A 25,378-nucleotide genomic window follows, 5' to 3' on the forward strand; every position below is an offset into this window, starting at 1 on the left:
CACCTGACTTTTGATTTCAGCTCAGGTTATGATCTCATTTTTTGTGAGATCGAGTCCTGACAGGCCTGTCAGGCTCTACACTGACAGAACGGAGCCTACTTGGGATTCTTTCTCTACCTCTCTCTTTGCCCCTCCCCTGCTCGTGCTCTCTCTCAAAATAAATAAATAAACTTAAAAAAAAAAAAAGCCCCTGGTTAGAACCACATGGTGATCATAAATGTAGATGGTATCCTAGGAATTTTTTTCATTCTTTTCAGAAGGCTTTCAACAGTGGCTAAACCTGTTACCTAAATTAACCCAGAACAAAAAAAAAATATTTACAAATTATATATCCTATTAAAAACTTGTATCTAGGATGTATAAGAACACTTATAACTCAATAATATAAAGACAAATAATCCAATTTCAATTAGGCAAAGTATCTTAATAGACATGTCTCCAAAGAAGACATACAAATGGCCAATGGCACATGAAAAGATGCTCAGTTATCACTGGCCATCAGGGAAATGCAAATCAAAACCACAATGAGATATCACTTTACACCCACTAGGATGGTTCTAATCCAAAACAGAAAATAATGTGTTGGCAAGGATGTAGAGAAATTAGAACCTGCCTTCACTGCTGGCTGGAATGTAAAATGGTGCAGCCACTTTGGAAAATAGTCTGGCAGTTCCTCAAAAGTTTAAACATAGAGTTACCATATGACCAAGCAATTCCCCTCCTAGGTATATACCCAAGAGAAATGAAAACATACGTCGACACAAAAATTTGTACACTGTTCATAGCAACATTACTCCTAAGAGCCAGAATGTATAAACAACTCAAATGTCCATCAAGTGATGAATGGATGAATACAATGTATAGTCCTATGATGGAATATTATTTGGCCATGATAAAGGAATGGAGTACTGACACATGTTACAACATGGATGAATCTTGGAAACATTATGCTGAGTGAAAGAAGCTAATCACAAAAAACACATATTTTAAGATTCCATTTATATAAAATGTCCAGGATAAACTAATCTATAAAGATAGAAAATAGATTAGAGGTTGCCTAGGGCTGAGGGAGAAGGTAACTGGGGGAAAAGAGGGTGACTGCTTAAGGTTGAGATTTCTTTTTAGAGTGAAAATGTTCTAAAATTGATTGTAATGATGGCTGCACAACTCTGGGAAATACTAAAAACCATTGGATTGTACACTTTAGATGGGGGAATTGTATGACGTGTGGATTATATCCCAATATAGCTAGTGTAAAAATGATAAGTAGGCAGGTAGGTGGGCAGGTAGATAGATAAAGATAGACAGACAGACCCAGGTAACAGTTGCTGAAGGCCAGTTTCCAGAGCTGGTTGGGTCTCAGAATTGGATTAGTGAGAACGGCTAAGTCACTGCTAGGTACCGGTGCCTTTCTCTTCCTCTACCCCAAATCACCCAATCAATGAAAAATAAATTGTTCAAAACTTCTTCCACAACTCGACTCCTGGTGCCTTCACTAAAGTTGATTCTTCCATTAAAAATATGTATATATGTTGACTACTTATTTAAGAGAAAAACACGGCACAAAAATTGTCCAACTTCCATTACTACCTTTATTCATGTTCTCTATAGCCAAAAGTTTCATCCCACGTACCAACTATGGAGTCTTTAGGACTCATTCCCCAAGAAGCTCGCATTTTCTCAATCCCATTCCAGTCTGGGAGATTTAAGATAACCCCATCCCTGTCCCCAGGGAAATACTTTTTTGAAAAATAAAAATGTTATTTGGATCTAAAATTAAGTATTTCGCTTATTCAGACGCTGTGCTATAAATCCATCAATGTTAATAAAGAAGCCACAGTTTTGATTTAGGAATCTCAAACAAAGACTAAGGTTAAGGTCCCAAGTGAGATTAATGAATACTCTTTTCTATCACACATGGCAGATTTTTCTGTTACATCTCCCTGTAAAGAGATTTGGATCCCCCTTATGACAAATTATTTTACTTCAGAACTTATCTTTACTCATCTGAAATATAAACCTCTGTATTTATGAGAACATTCATATCAACATTTGTGTCCACTGCTATAAATAGTGATAGCTTAGGAATTGCTATTTAGCGCTCATTTAATGTGTTACTGCACCTACTGGTTTATTATTAAAATATTATTACTGTAGTGGCAGCAGCAGTAACAGTAGTGGCAGTGGTAATTCCCCACCTAGTCCTAAACTCCTTTTCTTTTCAACTATAAAAACCACAACATGTCTTCTGGTTTTTGAGATGGTTGTTTTAGAACTGTCAGCTCCCTGCTAAAGCATTTACTACCAGCTTGGATCAAAAGTGCTTCTGACATTTCTAAGGCTAAGACAGACATGGAGCTTTAGCTCTCCTCCTACTTCAGTGGCCTTCAGTTCCTCTTACACCAGATCCCCATGCCCATGAACATACCCGATACTCTTTCCTCTTGTTGCTCTAAGTTAGAGGGAATTGTCCATGCTGTAAAGGAGATATTTGCTAAGAGTCTCTGGTCTTAACCGCTCTTCCCCAAAGGACTCCCTAACCCTGGAAAGCAAACACAGTGGGTTGGCCTGGACCATAAGGAGCACCCTTTTCCCATAATCTGAAAAGGCTTATATTAAAACAGGTATGAGGCCCAAACCTGTGTCTTGGATGTCTCCACATTCCTTTCTGCAAGCAGGAAAAGGACAAAGGTGTGAGTCCATGGTGCTTAACTCTTTAAGCTGTGTGGACAAGGAAGGTAGACAAAGAAAAGATGGACACCGGTCCCTTGAATAAGCCCTCGTCAGAAAACCACTTTGGCCACTTGGGTGAAGGAAGAGAGGAAGTGACATCCATGAACTGATGTCTTTTCACAAACTGACTTCACCATGAGCAAATATGGCCCAACTAATACCCTGGGAGCTGACCAAAAAGATTAGCATGTCTTCTACTTTGGGTAAAGGGAGAAACACAGGACAGAAGGGAACCTCCCCTCTCCTCGTGGCCCATGACTTGGAATACTCAACTTCTAAAATCTTAAAATCCACTAAATCATCACCCTCCTTTCACCCCTCCATTTTCACTTCAGTCATTCTTTTCCAGCACTTCTACCTCCTTGTCTCTTCACCTGATCTGCTCTGGAGCCCCCAACTGCTGGTGTCCTCACTCCCCTAACAGGCAGCTGAGCAATGCTGAAGGAGACCATAACGTATAGACCACAACAACTCAGAGGCACTCTTCACCCAATTCTTTTACATCTTCCAAATAAACCTCCTCCACCCCACAACAGATGTTTTTCCAAATCTCCAGTACTCTTCTGATGCTTCTTCCTTCCTTTCCACCCACCGCCCCCCCCCCCATTCCCCCTGGCAGATGTGCTTGACTGTCTCTACACAGAGAAACTGTCTGTGAAGGCAGGAAGTTGAAGTTCTGGTACCTGAATCAATTCTATTTCCTTCCCTCTAGTCTCATAGAAAAAGATGTTCTTTCTCTTCAAACCATGAAGCAACATCCATGTTGTCCCTGAGTAGAATCTACTTGTGTCTTTGCGATATTGCTAGAAATCGAAGTCTTAATCTCAGTGTATATTCAATTTGCCTTTCTCTTAATATAAGGGAAGTTGAGTGTTGTTTAAATGTTTTTTGTATACATAGAATGTTCTTTGCCTGTTTTTTCCATATATCATTTTATTTCATTCTTTTTTAACATTTTCTTTACTTTTTATTTTTCTTCTTTTCTTAATTCTCTATATCGTTTACTGTGTTTTAGAGTATCTGTTCTCACCATTTCCCTTCCAATTTTGCTATCATCCCTATGATTATTTTACTACTTTCTTCCTTACATTGCTTTTGTGAGGTTTTCCAGTTTACATTTTATCTTCTCCTACACTGTACCACCTCTTCCCTGGGCTCTCACATCTCTGTTTGAAGCTCTTGTTTCATAAGAACTACTGTTTCATTGATTATTTTTAAAATTCATGCAATGGGGGTGCCTTGGTGGCTCAGTCGGTTGAGTGTCCGACTTCGCCTCAGGTCATGATCTCACAGTTCATGAGTTCGAGCCCCACGTTGGGCTCTGTGCTGACCGCTCAGATCCTGGAGCCTGCTTGGGATTCTGTGTCTCCATCTCTCTCTGCCCCTCCCCCGCTTAAATTTTAAAAAATTTCATGCAATGTATTTCGTTGCAATATTCATCTACTCTAAGGCAACTGTGTTTTTTCAATTCATGTCCTTTGTTTAACATTTTTTCCTGTTCTTTCTTTTCTCTACAGCCATATATATACATACATATATATATGGATTCTCACTTCTTGATTCCTCATTACTGAAAGACACAAATTTTTCTGGACCAACTATTTGCAGGTATATGTTGGGAAAAGGCCAGGGGCACTGAAATTTTCTCATTACAGAGTTTTGTGAGTGGTGATGACTGGCAGCAGTGGTTCTTTCTCACAATAGCAACTTTATCTTCTTCCCTGACACTGTGGAGATGGTCTATTTCCTCTGTACAGACTTCCTGCACGACGTATTTGGTTCTGCTTCCTCTGATTCTTAAAAGCAGAGTCCAGGAGCACCCCTGGCCCCTATATAAGCATCCTGTTGCAATGAGCGTTTGGGGTTTTGAGCCTCAGGGGGTACTCATTTCACTTTGTTGGCTCCTTGAGATCTGTAATCTCCACATCCTCTCCCCCCACTCTTATAAACTATCCCCTCCTTCTCCATTACCATTGATTTGGGAATTTACAGTTCCTTAATTTCACTAAAACTGGAGTTTGAGGGTTTGTATTTTTGCTTCTTATGTTCATTTTTGTTTAGGGATGATTTCTAAAAAAAGCTAGAGAAAATGCCAAATTTATGTTGTAATACATCAGAAATCTGTCTCTTTCTTTGAAACCTTGCTTTGAAACCTTTGAAACTTTCTCTGAAACCTTGCTTCACATGTATTTTCAAGCTCATCTATTTTTTCCTCAAATTTGGTGGAAGAAAATAAAAAGCCTCTCTGGTACTTTATGCCCCTTACCTACCACTGTATCTCTTTTTTCATTCACCAAATATTTATTAAATGCCTACTCTGGATGTGGCCCTGACCTCAGTACCAGGGTTATAATGTTGACCAAGATCAGCATTGCCCCTCCACCCTTGGAGGTTACAGTCAAAGAGAGAGAACTGAGAATTAAATCAGCAATACAAATACTCTACGTCACCATCCTACTTGCCCACCTTCCACTGGCTTTTCAATTCTCTGCAATTAATCTCCTGCCTCTCAAATCTGCTGATCTTGTATTCAGACAAAGTCGTCAGGGAAATTTTCATTGACAAATCCAGTGATGATCTATCAGTCATCATCTTGCCTTACTTTCTCATGGCACAGTTTACTATTCCTTTCTCATTAAAATATACTGTACCCCAAATTTCTCATTTGAACTCCCCAACCTCCTCATTTGCCCTGGACCTCTCTGTCCACTGACAGACAGTTCCCCCTGCTTCTCACTGAAGGTTAGTGTTCTCTGGGGCTTTGTCCTTGGCCCTCTTCCCTTTGCATTGTATGTCCTCCCTAAATGACTTCACAGTCTCAATAGTTTAGCCACTCTTTCTATTACAAACAACTCTCAACTTAATATCTTTAACTCAGACTTCTCTCCTGAGCTCTAGATTCATATATCAGCCACCTATGGGGGACTCTATATCTGGATGTCCCTCTTTCAATTCTAATTGGTTAGATCTAAAACTGAATTGAGACTTTAAGTTTTAAAAGTAAGTCTGCATTCCACAGGCCTGTTTAGTGGCTTTACCACATACTTTATTACCCAACACTAAAGCCAGGCATTTACCCTGAATCTTTGCCCCTTTCTGATATCATTTAATGTATTTTAAGTCTGCTCCCTTGCCTCAGTAGGCAAGCCATCTTTACTGCCCTAATTCAAGCCCTCACCATTCCGGGCCTGCGCTAGAGTCATAGCCTCTTACCTGGTCTTCCCGCCTCATTCCCCCCTCTCTAGGCAACACTGTCACTAACGCCACAGTGAGCTTCTAAAATGTAAATTTAATCATGATGGCCTCTACTGAAAATCCTTTAATTTTTCCCCCTACTCTTGGATAAAATATAAACTCCTTACTATAATTTGAAAAACCTTTCATGATCTGGCCTGTGCCTATAACCCCAAGCTTATACCTTGCCGCTTCCCTTCCTTCCCTGTCCTATACCCTATGCTCTGCTGGACCTGTTACTCCTTCTCAAACCCTCCATGCTGGTTCAAGTCCTATAGCATCCAATATGACCCTTCTTGGAATACACTTCCTGGAACCTTCCTTTTCCATGTTTCACCTAGTGAATTCTTGCTCATTCTACAGTGTGCCTTGCCTCGCCCCACCTCCAGCTCACTCCACAACTTTATCTCCTCTGAGTCCATGTCTGATGTCCTACATGCATCTAAGAGCATCTGTCCCATCATGTTTGAATTCTGTGTTTATTAATTGGGACTTTGACTACTGAGAGCAAAGCCCCTTGAGGGCAAGGACATGGTCTTATTCATTTTTGCATCCTTAGGTACCTTTCCAAGAGCCTGGTGTTCAAATACTTGTGAATGAATGAGGGAATGAATGAATGAAGTGTGTTGAGTTCATAAAGTATGGAACACTATACACTAGTCAGTGGAGAAAGGCATTTTACAGCCATGGTGGTGTTGAAAGACGGGAAATACAGTCCTTCTCTCTGGCTATTAAGTGTTTTACATCAGATCCTTTCCGAAGTGTTAAAAGTTAAATCAATTTCCAGGAAAACATGACTGCCAATGTAAAATATGTCCTGAGGGGAATATTTCCCCTCCTAATACTTTCCATGTGCATGAAAGGGAAAAGTGCACCCACCGCACATGTTCAATGTTGTCATCTAGAAGCTCATGCCCTTACATTTCTCCAGGACCTTATTTGCAAGCTAGTAAATCAGTATGTTGGCCAGGGATCCATCCATGAACAAAGTTGGCACGTTCTCTGCAGTATAACGAGCCATCTCCCTGTCGGTACCTGGTCAGGTCTGGCTGTGAGACAGAGCAGGCCAGAAGGGGCCAAAAGGGACCAGACCAATCTGGACAGACATGAGGAACAATGCTCCATCCAAGCAAGGGTCACCAGTGGAGCAAGGACGGAGAGCCACGTCCACTCTAGAAGACAGATATTGGATTCATCAGAGTATCCATGATGAAGCCAAAGGCAGTATCAGCCACCATTTCAGGAATCTACAGGTGTTAAGAAATATTGATAAGATGAGCAAGCATAATGTCCTGTGATAGAAGTCCCACGTGAGCGTAGGGGCAGAGACCAAAGGCCATGGGCACAAGTCAAGGTACCCGTTGAAACTGGACCCAAGGGAGCACAAAAATAAGAGAAAGCAGTGACACGGTTTCCCTAAGGGAAAAAACCCACTCTATAACAAAATGGCAATATAGTATTGATCCTGGATCAGTGGCATTCTTAGTGTATAGATAAGGACTGTGTACAGAACATTTTGGGGGTTTGTGTACCCAGAACGACTTCCTCATATGCTTCTGGTAATAGAACCTATCTTTCCTGCAGAAAGCCCATTCCTTGTGGTTTGAGTAGACCTAACCTAATCCCCATAGCTCCAGACCCGACTTCGTGTTCCTTCCCTGGGCTGCTGGGGTCCCTAAGGTAGCGTACTGTAAGTCTCAGGCATCTGGCAGCCATATTGCTTACCTGCCTAAAAAATGAACAGGCAGAAACAAGTACAAGTGAGAGATGCAGAAAGGTAAGAGATTCAGAAACATCATTTGATCCCTGAAGCAAGAGGCTACCCCTGAAATTCTTTTCAAAAGAGGTCAGAATTGGGTGTTTGCAGCTGAAAGAGTCCTTTCTCTTAAAGGCCAATGTGCATAGCTCCTAGGAGCCTGCAAGGCGTGGCAGGTGCTTGAGGCTAGGTTTACAGTGTGGGCAGAACACTGGATCTTCTGAGACATTCTCACAATTCTTAATGTGACTACTAGATTTTACACTGAGATTTGTTTTTCAAAAGAGAAGGGAAGTCTATATATCCAGGCACTGCTGTTACCTTTTCTGCTCCTTTTTGTTTCTCAAGCTTTTCACACCCACACTCAACTTCCTGGATGAGGGGAGGGAAGGGTCTGGTTATACGACAACACAAGACCACTTGAAGCCACCATAGGATGGCTTAGCAGTCATCTTCTGGATACTCAGGGTCCTTCTGCCTAGTGGAGGGAAAGGCTGCCTATACCACAATTACCTGTCATCTGAGAAGTCAGCATAGGCCTGACTTCCCTTGGGGTTTAGTTTCCCCATGAAACTAAAGTGGAGATAGAGCTCTACTTCATCCTACTCCCTGTGGGATCCCAAAATGGTCCTGTATAATTAGCCTGAAGACATTCCCTGCTGTTTGTTTGTCACGAAAACAAGTAGCAAGCACTAGAAAAAAAGAGTAGTTATTTAGAGGTAAATAGCAAGGGAAGGTTGGAAATGTTTGATCTCATATATAGATATGGCCTTTGTGTTCCCCAAGTAATTACTTTTGGTTTACTTTCTTCTAAAAGTGTGCTGAGATTTGAAGGTTAGTAAGAATGAACAATAAAATTAGATACTAAAAACAAACAAGGCTCTCAGGGGATGTATTCAAATAAGAGAAAGCCAAAATCTTGGCACTACACTTATGTGCAAAAAAACCAGACCTCACAAGTTTTGTCAGCCCTTCTGTATCCATCAGACTTTCTTTACCTACAATAATTAACCTGGAGAGGGAATCTGAAAGTTTGAGTCAAAGCCTTGGGTTTTCAGATAAGAGAGCACATCAGCTTTCAGAGAAAACTCCAAATGTCCCTGCATTTCTTCATTATAAAACCTTATCCGTGATCTGTATTCTAGAAAATTTTGAATCATGTTTCCGCAAGGTGCAAATAGCCCTGATGACGATGTGTCGGGGGTTTCATTTTAAAACACTATTAAACCAAGCAGGTGGTGGCCAAATTGGAGAGGATGTTTGATCCCGTCCCAATTTTCCACTGCTGTAAAGACAGACACCAAAATAGCAAATCATTCTTTATAGTCAGCTCTCCTGTTTTTCAAGAACCAGAAATAATTTTAGAAGACCTTTTTTTTTCCTTGCAAGGGCTCCATAACTTTGACATGCAGCTTGCAAAATAGAAGGAGAGAACGGAAACCACATCCAGAAATAACCATTTCCCAGTCCCTTGTAACGGATTATAAGTTAAAGGGACCATTGACAAAATTAGCGCGATGGTGTTTCATAAAAAGTTAAGTAAATCTTAAAGGGAGGTAATGCTCTTCTCATTATACTTAGGGATGAGGAGATGGTGGGACACAAGATTTGTCAACAAGCAGCAGCTTTGCTTCATTTCTTCTTATGCCACCAAATTTAACAGACAATTTGAATAGAACATTCGCCTCACATACTCACATAAACCGAATCTTATTGCTAGCTGGGGCATACTGAAAAGCACGAGACTAATGGAGCCAAACTTTCCACAATTGTTTGATCAATTTGCTATCCCTTTATTTTCTAATTTTTTTCAGAAGAGCAAAGTTGCATTTTCCTCAGGCCTTACTCAACTAGTAGATGGGAGAAAGTCCTTATTATTCTTTTTAGACTTGCAAATGGGATTCTTTATCTCAGAGGCCCAATCACCATTTCAAAAGAGAAGATTTTTATTTTTAAGAGATTCTTTTTTTTTTTTTTTTACTTGGTTACTTAGGTCTATTTTAGAAAACGTACAAACTCACTGGAGGTAACTTGATCTATATGGTTCAAAAAGGGGCAAATTCTACCAGAAGGAAAACAGCATGGACATTGGAATGCAGTTATCTGGGATAATAATACTTAACCACTTAAGTAGAGGAAGTAGTTCCCCTTTAATATCTCAGCTCAGACTTCCCTCTGCTATCACTATGCTAGTAACATTATGTTCAGAAGCAATCAGATGCATGCGACAATTGCTTTTTAAGCACCACAGAACTGGCTGCAGTAATTTGGTTGTTTTCAACCATTCTCCAAATAAAAATATTTGAGCTAAATACAGTTTAACACAAAGGCTCAGAGTTTGTAAATTGTTATTTATTATCATTATTATTATTATTGGAAACTGACCTACACATTCCCCTGCACTCTATCACGCTGCATTGAAAATATAACAGAAGCGAAGATTGAGAAGGAGCTAGAAGAACTTAAGAGCACTTTCCAACCTTTTGAAATGCCTAGAATGATAATGCAAATATAACGTATATGCAATAACCCTGCAGTAAAGAGGAAGACGTACAGAAAAGAGAATGTTGCATAAAAGCATGGGTAATTATACATTTTATTTTTCTTTTCATGTTTTTATTTTACTTTTGAGAGAAAGAGAGACAGAGTGCAAGTGGGTAAGGGGCAGAGAAAGATTGGGAGACAGAATCTGAAACAGGCTCCAGTTCTGAGCTGCCAGCACAGAGTCCAACACAGGGCTCAAACTCACAGACTGTGAGATCGTGACTTGAGCTGAAGTCAGACGCTTAACCGACTGAGCCACCCAGGCACCCTATATGTTTTCAGTGTAAGGGGAGATGTCAAAACATTTAGTTATTTGTAGCACCTATTTAACTGTAATTCCATATTCCACATTAGGTGAAAATCTGAGTTTGAGCAAAGTTGGCTTTTTTGTCTCTTTAATTACCCAGGCATTGTGCCCAGAGATAGGGCTGTAATTACCCAGGAAACCAAGGGTCATAGGGAACGACTGATCAGGTCAATACTGAATCCTCTCTGAACCAGGAGGAAGGCTTTCACCCGGCAGACTTGAAAAGTTGTTCTCTTGGAGTCTCTTTCCTGTAAGCAGAGTCTGCCCCCACGTGGTAAAAGTGAGGGGCTGCTCTTTCTTCCCCAGATGCCTCCTTCTTGCTCTAGGTCAGCAGGAGGGTATTTGTAGCAACCCATGCCCTTGACCACCCTCCTACCTTTGAGCTGCTTTTTACTGCTTCTCTCCCCTCTGTCCTCCTTCCCCCTTTTATTGTTGTTCTCCTTCCATCTTTCTTTTTATTCGCATCTACTTCTTCCCTCCTCCTTGCCTTCCAGAACCTTGCACAGTATTATTATTTAGCAGCCCAGCCATGAGGGCTAAAACTGATGCAGACCTTCCGCGGAGAGAATTTGGATTCTTATTTAAGGAATTTAGACAATGTTGTTTCGATAAATAAATAATAATCACCTTAAGGGGTAATACCATGACATCTAGAGAGCTTAGAAGATACTGAATGAGAAATCAGGAAACACAGGTTTCACTGGCCTTGACCCTGTCCCTGAATTATGATGATTGTAATATGTTTGTATGAAAACTAAGAAATCTGGACACAGGTACACCTTCATATAGAATCAGGGGGCAGGAAGGCAATGTGGGTTTCTCTGCCCACTTCAAAGAAAAGCAGAAGGGCACCTTACCCATCATGTCCACCAGCAAATCAGCAAGCCACCCAAACACACACAACACAGGTAATTAAAAACAATGCCATTATGCAAATGTGGCTGCAAACTATAGCTGCTCATTCTCATCATGGCCCTATTCCAACCAGCCTGTCATCCCAAGGACCTGAGCAACCAATCCATCCTGGATATCATTTTCATCAGTCCACCTCCCTACACAGAAATCTTCAAAGGTATATTTCTTCAAATATACCTTCGAAGGTATGACTTCAAAGGTATATTGCCTTCAAAGTCTAAATACCTTGTACATTCAGGATCTCTCTCTCTCTCTCTCTCTCTCTCTCTCTCTCTCACACACACACACACACACACACACACACACACACACAAATAATCTCAACCTACTCAAGGTCTCCACTTCCAGCCACTTTTCTCTTCCTGCGTGTCCTCAAATGTCCCTGTGTTTCTTGCCTTCATGCTTTTGCATTTTGCTGTTTCCCAGCCCAGAATGGTCTGACACGAGGCCCACAGCCTTTATGGAGTTAATGTCAGTCTGGAAGTCCCTTTTTTATTTAACAAAACTGAAACTGCATTAGTGCACAGAGTGAGACATGTTACCCAAGGCCATGTAAGCTGAGGGCACTTTCAGACCCATATGAAAGCCTCATGTTGAGATATAATACATATATTTTAATACAATGTAATTTACAAAGCTATTAATCTTCCAAGGCAGGGGGGGGGTGGGAGTGGGGAGGGTGAAGTGTTCATAAACTAACAATGAAGAATTCAAATGGCTTATGCCATTGCCAGAATCCTGAGGTGGAATTATGGCCCCATAACTCAACGTTGGCCAGCTCTTTCCATTCTCTAATGGATGTATTTGAGGCTTGGGTTCCTGCTAACTTTCCCTATTTATTCTCTAGCTTCCACTCCCTTCCAGTCACACCAAGAAGCCCCCTAACTACTTCATAATCTGCCTCAGAGGCAGAAAGCATGACAAGTATTTAAGCTGTATCTTTGTTGAAATGCAGAAGGAGCTCTCCACAACCCTCTCAATCCAAGGACTGGGCACAGGATTGTGGTGGGGAAGTGCCTCTTTCATAGCAGCTGTATAAGTGCCATAGAGCATCTGCCCATTGCCTCTAGATTTGGCTGGCACTGCTCCCTCCCAGGAGCAATAACACACCGTACACAAAATACCTATAGATAAGGGAAGACCTAAATACTACCCAAATATTATAACACATGTCCATTTGCATGAAAATCCTGAAGAGTACTTATCTAAGTGTAATAATCAATCCACTGAATCAGAATCGTCTAGCATGATCATTTGAAAATGCAGGTTCCTAGGCAGCATCCCAGACCTATACACTCAGAATCCCGGAGGTAGAGCCTTGGAATATAAATGTATAAGCAGCAATTGAGGCCATTCTTATCCATGCTAACATTTAAGAATCTCCCTTCCAAGTATTTACTCTGTTTTCCTTCTTTGTGCTAAATGCAGTATTCCAGGCAGGGCCTACCTTACACAAAACCATGGAATAACTAAAAGTATCAAAATCCATGTGTCGTAAACCTACTTCTTCCCCTGTACCTACCTTCCCAAAGCAGCCCTCTCCCAGCCTCAGCACTGAAGCTTCATCAGTGCACTCACGCTGCCCCTGGGTCTCCCTTGAATCTCCCACCTCGACTTATCTTACTCACATGAGCACTATACGAACATCTAGATCTTTCCCTCCACCTTCCCATCCAACAAAATGTTATCTCATTTCTGCTTGACTTTTTGAGGATTTTGCCATTCATTAGATGAAAGCTAACCAATTTGGTCTGATCACTAGCCCGTGCTAAAGGTTTAATTAATAGGCACTTCTTGTACTTTGGCAACGCTAACGGACATTTTCTGGGACAGATGAGGAGAGCTTTGGCCTTCTAAATTACATCATTAGTCCTAACCTGTCTACCCTTTGCTGGTAGGTTTCAGAACCTACACAACTTTATCTCTAGAATGAATTAATAATTTCCATTTGCTGCCAAAGAGTAAGGCTTAAAAGCACTTTATAAACTGAAAAGTGGTATATAAACAAAATAATGTATTATGATTCATCTCAACACCAGCCCTGATTCAGAAATATGTGGCAACTGTTTTCCTGGTTTTCACTCTCCTGGTAGCAAACAAAACGTTCTGATTAAGGTTTTGCCAGCCAAGTCTGTGTCAAATACATCTTTTGATGAGCAAAAATGGGGTTCCCAGAGTTGACCCTGTCTGCAATTCATCTTCTTTGTCCTTCTCCATCCTCATGAATTTTGGCTTAGGCCTGCCACGCCAGGCAGATATGGCCCAGTAAGGATCAATTAGGTAGTCCTACCCTCTCATCTTACAAAAAGGAAACTGCTCCAGACAGGTGACAGGAGGTAGTAGCGGAGGTGGAGCCCGAACCCGGGTCTTCTAACTCTCAGCCCACTGTGCCACACTGCCTTGAGGTCTCTTTGTCTGAATGTACCATAAAATGTCTCTAGGATATTTTTTATAGTCCTTAGAGATGAGCCCATCATGGCCAGTCCCATACCCTGATTTTGCCCATCTCCTTATCTCCCTGCCTATAACCAGATTGCCCTCTAGACAGTTCGTCCCAGAAGGCCATGTTGTTGTTGTTGTTTTTATCTTAAAAATATCCTATAGGAGTGACACAACACATCCAAATGCTGTACGAGCAGAACAAATACCCTACACTTATCTGTGTAGACAAGCGCTGCCTGTGGAATTCGGTAGCATATTGACATGCGGCTGACTACTTACTGCCAAAAGCAGTAGGTACCACAGGAGATGGATGGGTGGTTAGACTGTTACACAGTCCGCTCTGTAATAAGCCAGGTTCTCACATGGACTGTGGGAAGAGACAGGAAGGATAGGAAGAGATCTTAAAAGTCATGACTGACCCCTCCAGACAGATGGACAAGAATCCTAACAGGATATCTTGTTACATGGAACTTTTTCAAAACCTGTGTTTCAAAAAGACTGAATTCAATTCTTTGCCCTTTTAGGCTAGAATAGAAATAGCTCCCATGGAAGGCTTTGCACGTGAATTGCTGCATATTGGGTTTTTTAGCCCCAGAATTCCCTTGAACTGGGGGGAGTACCAACTGGAACACAACACACATGTTCTTTAGTTTGAGCCAGTCACAGAAATCTAGGGGCTGGACAATGCTGTCAAGCAGATATGATGCACAATAACAGCAGTGGCCGTGTATAACTAGCCTAGTGAATTTGAAAACCAAATCAGAGAGCATTTGGTGGCTTGATTAATTTGCTTTGCCTATCTGCCATCTGTTCTTGTCTCCAGGAGCCCAAGATGGGTAGCCCTGCTTGGTTCTGCCGACTTAGTCCAGCTGGAAACCCTCCTTCTACAAGGAATGCAGGGTGAGGTCTACAAAGAATGTACATCCCTGGCCCCTGCCCTGATCTCACCCTGTGGCTGCAAAGCCAGGTTTTATATACGCAGCTCCTCCCATACGTTTCGAAACTCCTTTTACATCCTCTGCCTCTGTTTAAAAGTTGTGTAAACTCACAGGTTCACCTGTTTTATATCTTCCCATGCTGATGACTATAAAGAAAAGTGAGGTCACCTGGTGACAATTGGGCAATTGTTTCTTCTGAGCTGAGCTGCAGAGTGTCACATTTGAGTTTTGCCTTTGTTTTTCTTTTAGCTGAATTACTTCATTCTTTTCATGGCAAAGCTTTTCATCAAATGCCTCATGCACACTTGGCATACAGTGCCCTAGGTAGGCTCAGTTAAGTAGCGCTCATCTTTGCCCTTCTCTTACCGTACCCCCCCCCCAGACCTACACTCAATTTGCCTCATTCATTCTTCAACACAAATATAATGAGTGCTTCATACGTGAGGGGCAGTGAGCTAGGTCCTGAGGGCTCAGAAGTGAAAGCACAGTCCTTGGTCCTCACTGAGCTCACAGGCTAGTGGGGGAAGATAAATAAATAAAACTATGCTACAAATATTATGATAGAGATTTACACAGCATACTCATGGCAAAGATTTATGGCTGGTCACCAAAATCGTTTCCTTTCTTCTTCCATATAATAGAGTTTTAGCTAAGCATATAGCCAACCACCCTGCCCTGAACTCCCTCCCGGGCAACTGAGCATGGTCCTATCTGTGACTCAGTTCTCCCCATCAGGAATACGAAGTGGAAGAGATATGTGCCACTTCTACAGCTAGGTCTTAAAACATGTGCTCAGGTACTTTCTTACCCATTCTCAACAGCTGGAACACGGATGTGCCTGCAAACTAGCTTCTATGATGTAGAGGATGACACTGCCCTAAGAGGTGGGAAGAAACAAGGCAGAAGGGACACTAAATGATTGCACAGCGCAAATGGGCCCACCTACCCGTGCTGGGCTGCTCTTGGAATGAGAATAAAGTTCTTTGTTCCTTCAGCACTGTATTGTAGGGCTTCTTTGTTCCAAGCGATCTGCTTTCACTCTACCCAACATAACACAGTGCCCTACACTCACAGGACTGAAGCCCTGTGCAAAAAGGGAGTCAATGATTCATCAATTCATTGGAGATCACATCACACAGCAGGTCAACTCACCTCCCTAGCATCTGCCATATGCTCATATCTGCTGCTGCAGGCTGACTCCGGAGGCACTCTTCTAAGAACTGAAGCACCTTTGAGTAATGAGGGGCCAGAACCACTAGCAACATTTTTAATTGCCTAGGAAGCAATTAAAAGGTGTCATGGAAAAGGTGTGTGCAGTGGCATCAGAAAAATCTAGGTTTGAACCCTGAATCTGCTTCTTACTACCTCTGAACCTTGGGCAAGAATCTTAACATCTTTGAACATTTTCTTTTCATCTCTACATAATAACATCTGTCTGGCAGCATGGTTGAGGGGGTTGTAATAGATATAAATGCCAGGTCCAGGGCCTGGAACACAGTAACCTTCTTTAGGTGATTATTAGTAGCAGTATTTTGCAGGCCTGGTGAGAAAAGAACTAAATGCTCTCTCACTGCAGAAACAATTCTTTCCCGTAGCCACCAAGCCCACACTGGTTCAACCAAAAAGTTTGCCTACATTGAAGAAATGTAGAATTTGATCTCCTCACCTAAAAAGCAGTCGGAAGTGTATTTTGTTCTGAATCTTCCTGTACACATCTTCAAATCTAGAATAACGCACACAAACTCACTTATACCAAGAGGACAAATACACCTATTAAAAGCAGAGAAGAACTGACTACTGTGTAAATTTATTTTGGTGCCAAATTCTGCATCACTTTTTCTGGATGCCTGTTTCCTGGATTATAAATGTGGCAAAAGCAGGAACAGTGCATTTTTCATGCCATCTTCCTCCAACTTCAAACATTTGACACCATGGCAGGCATTCTGCATTCCGTAAATATTACATGAATCATAAAAGTTTAGAGCTATAGGGTCTTTAGAGATAATCCTAGCTTGCCCTTGTTTCAGATTAATTTATTCATCCACTCATTCAGTCAATATATATTTATCAGGAACTATAATGTACTGACAGATTGGGCTATACCAGAGATGAAGAAAGTAACATCACAATTGGTAAAATGACTTGGTCAAAGTTGAGCTATTACAAATTAGGAGTAGCATGTAGGTGTTATAGCCTCAGTGGTCTTCTTGCAGTCTTGCACACACACCAAGATCTTACCCAAAGAGCCCCTTGGCTCTTTTAGTTTGTCACTGCCCCCACATCTGTGCAAAGCTGTCTGCTCATCCTTTGGGACTCACATCAAGGAGCCTTTGCTCAATCATCCTAGTTAAAGCCTCTAAAACCTCCTTCCCACAGCTGATAAATCAGCCCCTCCAGGGCACCTGGATGGCTCAGTTGGTTAAGTGTCTGACTCTTGATTTCAGCTCAGGTAATGATCTCATGGTTCATGGGTTCAAGCCCCATGTCGTGATCTGAGCTGACAGTGCAGAGCCTGCTTAGGATTCTCTCCCTCTCCCTCTCTCTCTGCCCCTCCCTCAGTCGCTCTTTCTCACACACACACACACAAAGTAAATAAATAAAACATTTTTTAAAAATGAGCCCCTCCATAATCAAACTCTTCGTTAAATATTGTAAAAGTTAAAAACTCAACAAATAAAAATATTTGTTATTTTAAATTGTTTTAATGTTTGTTCATTTTTGAGAGAGAGAGAGAGAGAGGGAAGGAGGGAGAGTGGGAGGGTGGCAGAGAGAGAGTGAGACACAGAATCCAAAGCAGGCTCCAGGCTCTGAGCTGTCAGCACAGAGCCCGATGCAGGGCTCGAAATCACCAACCTGAGTTGAAGTCGGACGTTTAACCACCTGAATCACCCAGGCGCCCCTGAATACAAATATCATTAATGTTTTATTCCCTCAAAATCTTCCCACTCCCCAGAAGAAGACCAAGAATACTGTGGTCCCCTTTCTTCTTAAACTCTGCCTAAATGTTCCATCAGTATGAGTATCACCTTGTCAGTTATGAGTCCTCATTTCTTTTTAAACTTGATTTTCAAATAGTTTCAAACTTTTAGAAGAGTTTCAATAACAGCATAAATAATCTCCATATACTCTTGATTCAGATTCACCAAATGTTAACGCTGTAACGCATTTATCATTCTATATGTGTGCATGTAAGTGTGTGTGTACACGCGCACACGCGTGTGAGTGTGTCCCTTCAACTCGTTTGGGAGAAAGTTACAGACACAAATACTTGACTGTATTTCTATCAAAAAATGAAGACCTGTTGTTACATAACCACAGTACAGTTATTAAAATCTATAAAATTAATATTGATACCTAGCTATTATGTAATATACAGATCTTATTTAATTGCCATCAATTGTCCTAATAATGTCTTTCATAGAAAAAAAAATGTACTACTCAAAAATCCAGTCTAGGATCATGAGTCTCCTTGAATCTTCTTTAGCACAGAACAATTCCTCAGTATGTCTTTGTCTTTCATCACCTTGACATCTGAAAGAATACAGACTAGTTATTTTGTAGTATGTCTCTCCATATGCGTTTGTGCCATGTTTCTTCAAGACTGGATTCATGGTATATATTTTTGACTAGAATGTCACATATGTTGTGCTTCTCCCATTGCATTTTTTCAGATAGCATGCAATTTCCATTTGTCCAATTCCTGGTGATGCTAACTTCTATTATTTGGTTAAGGTGCCAGCAGTGAGATAGGAGGTAAAATTGGGATACAGTTCCTCCCAAAGAGATGACTGCTGCTTCTTCATGTAAAACTCATGAAAAACTCAGACCTACTGTCTTAAATATACCATTTCCACTTGACAAGGCAGACTTATTGGACACTTCCATCTTGTTTTGTTGAGTCCATTTTGACTCATCCCCAAATGGGTACACCCACCCTAGAGTCCCTCCATCAATAAGACTTTCAGTTTCAACAAGAGCTTAGTAGCAGATTATCAGCTGCCTTAAAAAAGGTTGGGGCAGCCAGTTGGTGGCTGTCAGAAATGGTCTACAGTACTGAAAAGTACTGCCTCTCCTAGTCCTCTGGCAATCATTATACCCTTAACTAAAGCTGAGATGTCCTTTTTTCCATCTGGGTTTATATATTGTTCCTGTTGGACCAGCTAGGAGGGGCCAGTACATGTGGTAGCCCCTGAATAGGAAAATTCCCTGACATTTATGGGCATTTACAGTACAAGCATATAAAACATCATTGCCAATTATGCATTCAATAGTGGAAACCACAATAATAGTAGACTGAAGTGGCCCAGAAGCCCCATGCAGTAGGCCACTTGAGCTTTTCTTCCCTACTTTGAACTGTGCCCAAATCCCCAAAGTTGAATTCAGGCACCAAGGAGTCTGATGCACATCAGAGTCTACACAAGATACCAGATCATGCTATTTCCCAGGTGAGCAGGTGAGAAATAAAGCATGGTAGGAGAATCTGGGCTATGGTAGGATGGCAGGGGCAGCAGAAAGAGAAGTTTATTGCTAGGCTTTTCCTCCCCTTTCAATCCTTTACCCGAGGATCAGAGCCTAAGCACAGCACTACTTCCTCCCTAAGACACTTCCTGTTGTCCAGCAAGCACCAGGACCCCGGATCCCTTTTCTTTCTGCCCCAGAACACAAACCACTATGGTTCCACCATGCTTTCTGAGGACCTTTGGGGCCTTTGGTGACCCCTGTGCCTAGCGTTCCATCTTCTTACAAACCAAGTCAAGCTGTGAAGAGGGCCATGGAGATGAGCGCAGTGCCTCTGTGATATCAGGCAAGGTGTTGGGTTCGCTTTTCTTTCTGAGTGGCCTCCTGCTTATGGCTTAACCAATGCTTTCAATTCATCCAAACCAATGTTTTTGGTTCACCCAAAGTTCTATTTAAATAGCAAGGTCCTCATTACTAACACCAATCGCTTGGTTTGGGGGACTCCTGGCTCAATAGCCATAGACATAACTGCCTTTCAGCTGGGGCCATGGAGCCTGCTCGCCCGTTGTTGTAATATCTCTTCCTCTGCCCATGAAGATGAAAGAATAAGCAACAGTCAGGCACCATTTGGGTAGTTTGTTTAGTCCTACTTTTCGTTGTTCGGCCTATGAGCATTAATTCAACTTGTGTTCATTAACAGGACAGTAGGAAACCCCTCTTCCACTCACACCTTCCACACATACCCCTCCTCCCCACAACTTGGGCAAGAATACTCACTACCAGATCACAGAAAATGTTCTCATCTGTCTGAACCTGGTTCATGAAACCTTCCTCTTCCAGAAGGTCGTGTTTCTGTGAGCATCCCAACCTGGTCTCCAGAACAGTCAAAGTTGCAATTTGACTTTACCCCACTTTTATAAGCTATGAAGTTAGCCTATTACTGTTTCATGGATGCTTGTAGAAAACCCAAGACACTTGTATCACAGACCATGGACCGGCTACTCACAGTACAATAAGCATCGTGAGCATCATGAGCTTCAGTGTGCTTACATTGGTTCCCCTTACCCCCAGGTCCCATAGGGACAACAAGGAGGACCCAGATGGAGACCTGCATATTCAGTGTGCTGCACTGTCGGAAAGAAACACTTATCTTCAAGAATCTACCAATTTTACAGCAAGCAGTAAGCAAGCCTACCTTTTGTCCCGGAGAGAGACATTACCTTAATCTTCAAAATTGCTCAGATGCAACTCTGAGAAACAGCCTGGTTAAAGAGAGATCAGGCCTTACATTCTTGGCATACAAAACAAGATATGTAGAAGCATGAGAGACTTATGGAGGGGTTTTTCCCAATAACAACAAGCCCTCTGGGAAAAAGGGAAAAAGGTAGTAATTTTCAGAGGTCTGCATTGCATCATTTGCCAATTTCCTGATTTAAATACTACCTCATGGCTGACTTCAAGCCACCACTGTGACAGCACTCACTTGAAAGTTGGGAAAAGATGTGCACACACACTAGCTGAACCATCCACTGATAATTGTTGTTTGAATCAATTGTTACTATGATTGTTGCCCTTGTCTTTGAAATGCATACCTGAATCTTTTGTTAGATATGCATAGTTGCAGTTTATCTGCATGTAATACAAGAACCTCCCTCATCTGAGAATCCTAAGATAATTTCTGGTGAAGTTTGGAAGGGAAATCTTGAGTTATACTCATGGATAAAAGAGAACCCATAAAACTGAAATGTTGAGAACCGGGGTATGATAGTCCCAGCCTCTGACTGGTAGTCAATCCTCCACATTTCTTTCTGAATCTTTAGTAAACCATTAAACCCATGTTTATAAATTTCTGAGTCTGTGGTCATTTTGTCTGACATTACCTGACTTTAATTTTCTTAACAGTATTTATTACTCCTTAAATTTCCTGGATCTCTCTCTCTCTCTTTTTTTTACTTCATTAATTGTCTTATTGCCTTTAAAATGCAAAAAGAAAAATTTCATCTATCTTATTTACCCTTTTAGCCCCAGCACCTATAACACTGCCTAGCATGTGAAAGATAGTCAATAAATATAGGACATATAAATGAATTCTGGGTCCTGTTTTATTACCTATCCCATCTCATTATGTTGCCTCTGTATTCAGTCATTTTTTGGATGTGGACATAGCAGATACCAATCAAGATGGCAAACAAAAGCTGCAAATTTTTCCTCTTGTAATTAAATCTTGATTAGGTTTCAGGTCCTATGATATCCCAATGCCACCACTCATATACTCCGTATAACCCAACAAATCATTAAGCCTTTCCATGCTGCAGCTTCTCCATCTAAAGGATCTCAGAAAGAATGGCTTCAGTTTTCATTGTCATCTGTAGACCATTCAGTACTGGGCATGTATCAATGACAGTTTTTGTCTCATTCCAATACCCTCCTTGCCTCCAGAGGGTGACAGGAGAGTAGGAATGAAAAGCTATAGTCTCACATTTCTCTCACCTACCATAGTGATTCAGAAAATCTGAAGATTCTTTGAAGGCAATTTCCCAGCTTCTCTTTAACCAGGAGATAAACCGTTACTCTGACAAGTTTCCCAAACTCACGACTCCTCTGTTTTCTCATCTGTAAGATGGGGCTAATAACACCTACATCACAGTGTGGTAACAATTAAATGAGATAACCTAAGTCAGTGGTTCCCACGTAAGGGCCTTCAACCGGCAGTGTTGGCGTCACCTGCCAGCTGGTTAGAAAGACAAAACCTTGGGACCTGCCCCAGACCTACAGAAGGAGAAACTCTGGGGTTGCCCCCTTCCATCTGTGTCTTAATAAGCTTTCCAGGGGATTCAGATGTACACTAGAGTTTGTGAACCGCTGACAGATGAACTCAATTGACACTTGTTTAGCCCTAATGTCTGCTTTTCACTTACTCATTCAGATTCACTAGCCACCCAAACCAATCCCAGCTAAACTGCAAAATTATTTCTCCTCACCACATTTGGCTGACGAGAACAATGGGTGGGAGACCTCGGAGCAGATCCTGCTCTAAACCCAAATGTAAATGCTTATTCTGGCTGTTGTTCCTCTTCTCCCCAGTTATCATAATTTGGCCCAATGTTACCTAGGTGTTTATATTTTTGTCTCTCCTGGATCTTTTATATTTTTTGAGGAGTTGTTTCAGTAGACTATTTTATGCATACATGAGTGGCCCAATGGTTGCCTGCACAGGCAGGTGCTAAGAAGGCCATAACACTGGGGTGAAAGAGAGAAGAGCATGTGCTTCAGAATCAATCAGTGCTGGGCTCACACCATCCAGGGAGCACTGGACAAGTTAGCCATGGTGGAGCCTGAGTTACTCAAATGAAAAATGGGCTTAACAACAAGAAAAACCTCTATTTATTGAGGGTCTCCTATATGCCAGGCACTAAGCTAGGCATCTTACATTTGTTATATATTATCTCATTTAAACCAAAACCATGAGTTATCTTTTTTCTCTCTCTTTAAATGTATCTTGTTTAAATACTTCCAACATTTTCAACATGATTTTGCAACATTCAGGGCCCATCAATTTCTTTTCCAATATAATCAAAAGATAATAAAGACACTTTGGGGAAACAGGACTTAATTAATAACTAGTTTTTGGGCAAACTGTTAGAATTCCTCGATTCCATTAAGTGAGTGATATCAGTTGAAAAATGAGGCTAATTTTGCTGCAGGTTTAAAGAAAGTGGAAATAACCTCTAAATGGTAGTTTATCTGTGCTTTGCAGTAAGGTTCTTAGTTCATACTTAATTGAAAAGGCAAGTTACAATTGAATTTTGAAAATCCTGAAAGAGTTTTTAAAAGTAATTTAATGTAGCATTTTATGGTTGCTTTTGTAGTTTAGAATTTGCGATGGATATCGAGGGATGTATATGCCTTCTGATCCCTTAGATTTAATCAGACTTCTCGCTTGCTTGCATAATAGTTTATGGTACCTTTGATGATTTGCAGCCAACCTAGCTCTTTTAATAATTTACTGTAGAAGCATTTAATTTTTAATGGACAAGAATGGGTTAGAGGTAGCTTTTGCATTGGTAAGTGCTCTCCTGAAGACTGGAAAAAAGGAACAGTGTATTTAAATTCCAAACGTTATTGAAAAACACGCGTCTTTTATTACCAAAATCAAATGCATAATTGAAGAACATACCAAACCCAAAATTATTGTTCATGCTTTATTTAACCAGAAGATAGCATTGCTTTCACGATGCTATCATGAGGACATTTTTTCAAATGGCCCCCACTTTTTTTTAACCTTCCTTGCTGCTCTTAATATTTTGTCCCACTAGATAAAGTGTATCTGCTACAGGGTGAGAATATACATCATTTTATTACATCTTGCTCATCAAGAAAAGCCTAACAAAAGAATGGTTTGTAACGTCTGGTACATAAAAAGAAATACCGTCTTATATTCATTTTCCTTAAAAGTTTTTCTAAGATCTCCATATAATGTGCATACCTAGGAATGATTTCACATCTAGTCTTAAAAATATCAGAGTTTCCATGTGGAAAGAAAAATGGGAAGATGCCAGGATAAATATTTTTTAAGACTTGATGGAGGACAAAACATATCTTGCCTTCAGAGGCACATAAAACAAAAAATGTTGCAATTGCTGAATAACCCCTTTTTCAGCTCTGCCATATGTAAAAATAAGAATGCCTTCACAGAACTACTTTCTGGGGAATCAACTAACAGCACACAGCCCTGGAAACTTATTCTCTCCTCTCCTAACATTCCACAGTTGACTGTCCCCAAGCTTACCCTGAAATGGCCTACCGGGAGAACTCTGATGGTCAAGGGTCTAAGTCTGAGCTCTGTTTCTAAAGCACCTTTGGAACTCAAACATCAGAGCAGTTATGAAAATGGGAAACCATTCTCTTTGCTTTGGCCTTCAAACAATCTTGAGATTAACACCTGCCACAGAGATTGGTTCCCAAGAACCTTTGGTTCTTAGCCAAGAAGTTTGTGCTCTGTCAAAAATTGCCCGATCTAATGATGAAAATTTGAGGATCCAGCCACCATTTCCATGCTTGATTTCCTGGGGTAAACCTGCAGGTGCAAGACTTACCTGGTTAACAAGGACTCTATCTACTGCCCACCATCTTTTGGCTTCCTAGCAGGGGTTATATATAAAACAGCTTGTACAACATGTTTCTAATATTAGCCAGATTCTCATCTTGACCCCAGCTAATGAACAGAAACTTCTAGATTTAATCAATTGTCCCCCTTATTTGAGGAAGCAGGAATTACTCCTGAGCAGACAAGTTCTGGGGCATCTGACTTGGTACTTATAATCACATACATGTATATCTTCTTCTTCTCTCCAGCTCTCTCTGTTTATCTCATATCATCAACATTGACTTTTATTTGTTTCTTTTAAATATTTATTTTTGAGAGAGAGACAGAGCATAAGTGGGGGAGGGGCAGAGGGCAAGGAAGACACAGAATCTGAAGCAGGCTCCAAGCTCCTCACTGTCAGCACAGAGCCTGATGCGGGTCTCAAACTCAAGAACCAGATCATGACCTGAGCTGAACTCAGACGCTTAACCTACTGAGCCACCCAGGCACCCCTCAACGTTGACTTTTAGAGGTAGAGTCCCTAGTGATCATCCGGCAATCCACGAACTTTTCTGTGAAGAAACTAACTTAGGTATTTGCCCAAGAACTAACTTAGGTATTTGCCCAAGGTTACACAGAAGCCAGAAACTAGAATTTTCTAAATTGAGTGCTTTCAAACTAGAGTGCTTTTTGCTTTTTGAAATCTGCTTTCTAAATTAAGTGCTTTTCCCATTACATCATAGTCTCACTCTCCCCTTCCTCTCCTCCCTCCCATCCCCTATCCCCTAACTACTGTCATCACTTTTGATTTTGTTTTAGGTCTTTCCAGGGTGCCAGGGGTACCCATGAGTGTCACTTATCTGCTGCGATAGGCTTTATTCCAAAAAAAAAAAAAAAAAATTAAGGGAAGGGGAGGGGAGACCGATAGTGGGTGCTCCTGATCCCAATCTAACAACCTGTTTTCC

This window comes from Acinonyx jubatus, chromosome A2 (genome assembly GCF_027475565.1).
Source record: "Acinonyx jubatus isolate Ajub_Pintada_27869175 chromosome A2, VMU_Ajub_asm_v1.0, whole genome shotgun sequence".
Taxonomy (NCBI): domain Eukaryota; kingdom Metazoa; phylum Chordata; class Mammalia; order Carnivora; family Felidae; genus Acinonyx; species Acinonyx jubatus.